The sequence below is a fragment of the Phoca vitulina genome, unplaced genomic scaffold (assembly GCF_004348235.1).
Source record: "Phoca vitulina isolate PV1807 unplaced genomic scaffold, GSC_HSeal_1.0 scaffold38, whole genome shotgun sequence".
Classification (NCBI taxonomy): domain Eukaryota; kingdom Metazoa; phylum Chordata; class Mammalia; order Carnivora; family Phocidae; genus Phoca; species Phoca vitulina.
In genome coordinates, this window is record NW_022589741.1 from 722,520 (window position 1) to 725,453 (window position 2,934).

Consider the following 2,934-nt stretch of genomic DNA (forward strand, 5'->3'; position numbering starts at 1 on the left):
GTCCCTGGATCGAGTCCTGCATCGGGCTCCCTGCTCAGCAAGGAGGCTGCTTCTCCCTCTGACCCTCCCCCCTCTCATGTGCTCTCCCTCTCTCATTCTCTCTGTCTCAAATAAATAAATAAAATCTTTAAAAAAAAAAAAAAAAAAATGAACCATAAAAACAATGTTGAAATTATTACCAATGCAGCAGGAAGGGAGTAGAATGGAGATTTTTCAGTGTGAAGGAAGGGAGGGATATATGATCAATGAGGTTAAATAAAACCTTGAATTCCTGAGTTGGAATTCAAGGTGAGGTTCATGGTGCATTTTATTATGAAAACAAATTAAAGAAAAACTCAAAACAAGACCATATTACCCAGCGCTCTTCATGAAACAGGTTATAAAAACATTACAATTCAAGAAGAATCAGCACCACAAACATTCAGATTTATGGTCTTGAAATACCATATCCCACTAAATGAATCAGGGCACTTTGAGTAAATGCTTATTACAGGTATGAGATAAGCCATGTACAAAACCAGCCTGGCAAGCAAAGACTACTAGGGCCATGTCAAAAGGACGCAGAAGCCAATGTGAATGTGCTCTATTGGCCTAAGATAACCCCTGAGGACTGAAGAGTAGACTTTTGCTCACCCTAAAATATGTCTCTTTGACATAAGAATTATGTTGAGCTGGTTATTTTTTTAAAAGGTTTTATCTATTTATTTGAGAGAGAGAGAGAGAGCGCACAAGTGGGGTGAAGGGCAGAGGGAGAAGCAGGCTCCCAGCTGAGCAGGGAGCCCGATGCAGGACTCGATCCCGGGACTCCAGGATCATGACCTGAGCCGAAGGCAGTCGCTTAACCAACTGAGCCACCCAGGCGCCCTTGAGTTGGTTATTTTTAAGACACAGCAGACACAGGATAAACTCTGAAAACCGAGTAGAAGTTGCCCTTTTGTAAGAGATGTTTCTGTATATAAGGGAAATCCCCATTTGTAAAAGTGTCTTCTTGGCTGTACCAGGAAGAAGGGGATGACCAAACCTCTAGACATTCGTATCAGTGGAGAAGGCAAGGACTTACATTGCATAGCAGCTTTACCCTTGTTTACTGTGATTTTCTGGTAACTTCCCATAACCGACTCCCCACCCCCAACGTCTTTTGTCTTTGGCTGGAGATGGAGTTTAAGGCCATGGCTTGGGCCGTTTCGCGGAGTTACCCAGTGTTCTGATCTCTCCCATAGTGTACATGAGGCATCCATGTTATTAAACTTGGGTTTGTTTTCCTCCCGTTCATCATTTTACTACAGGGGTGTCTCAGCCAAGAGCCCAGAGGGTAGAGGAAAAATTACGTTTTGTAGCCTGCGGCACCAGTAATGACAAGAGCTGCGCGAAATAGGATTCATATGATAGCTGCTCACTTTCAGGGCTTTTATCCACGAATTTCTTTAAATAGTTTTTTAATAGGTCACAGTCTAATTTTATTTTCCTTTGGAATAACTGTTTGTTTAGCACTACTTGCTGACCAGTTAATCCTTTTCTCACTAACATGTAACGCCAATGGCGTATCGAGTTCGTATACATAGTATGTAAGTAGGTCTTCTTTTCTGGGCTCTTAATCTTGTTGCTTTATCCGTCCGTCTGTGATACAATGTACTGTTTCAGTTACTGGGGCTTCATTACGTAAGTTGGTATCTGGTGGACAAGTCCCTTCAATCGTATTCTTCTTCCTCAAAATTGTCTTGGATCTACATAAATGTGAAAAGTATGAGAATGGCAACCTCAGCAGAAATATTCGGCCTATTTTTAAAAACCACCAGTGACTCTGCACAACATGTATGAAGAAGAGAAATCGAGTAAATGGGTAACTGAATAAATTAACACTAAACCACAAGCTTATACAAGATTAAAAGTTAAAAAGTAGTATTTATTCTACCTGAATGTTCTTACGTGCTTTCTTGGGGGAAACGCATTTAAGGCCCTGAGTTTCTAGAATGTGGAATTCCCCGTCTCTTCGTTATCGGATCGTCCGGCCGGGACAAGCAGCGAGAGAGCAACGGCCTCGGCTGCAGAGCGAGCAGCCGGCCGTGTCTCCGCGGCTCCCGAGACCGGGGCTCGGGCTGAAGGCCGGGCGAGCGTGGAGGCGCCCGAGCGTCCGTGGGCGTGTTTCGGCACCGGGGCCCGTGGCGGATGCCGCCGGCCGGCCCGGCTCTGCGACGGGGGGCGGGCGGGCGCGGGCGCCGGAATTCCCCGGGCTGCCTCCCCCAGCGGCGGGCGGTGTGCGAGTCTTTGAAGCGGCTGCGCCCCCGGAGTTCCCCCGCCAGGACACAGCATCCGATTCCATTCACGCGGCGCGCGGCGCGGCCCAGGGTCCCCGCGCCGGGAAACCGCGGCTCCCGCCCGCAGCGCGCCCCGCACCGCGTCCGCAGGGAACCGCCGGCCGCGCTCACGCCCGGGGCCCGCCGCTACTGCCCCTGCCCCCGGGACGGAAACCGACAGATTACAGACAAGACACACACGGAGTGACGCCAGAGTGGCCGTGACTCTCAAGAGACTACGAAGTCCAAACTGTAATCAACCTTTAATTAACGCCCCGCCGCTCTCCCGGCCGCCGCCGGGCCGGAGCCACAGCGCGCGCAGGCCGCCGCCGTCCCCGCGCGCAGGCGCAGACACACGCGCAGGCGCCGGCACCGGCACCGCCGCGGAGGAATTCCGCGGGGCGCGGCGCTTCCGCCGGCTTCCCGACCGCCCGACCCCGCGGCTCGGGGCGTGCCACGGCGCCTCAGGAGGATGTGCGGCGCGGAGGGAGAAAGACAGCGCCGCGCCGGCGACGGGACGGTCCCGCCCGCCGAAGGAGGCTCGTCCGGCCGCTCTCTGACGCAGACCCTCGGCGCCCCGGCGCGGCGCTGACGTCAGCGTGCGTCAGCGCGTGCCCCGCCTGGGCGGGGCTGAGGACGC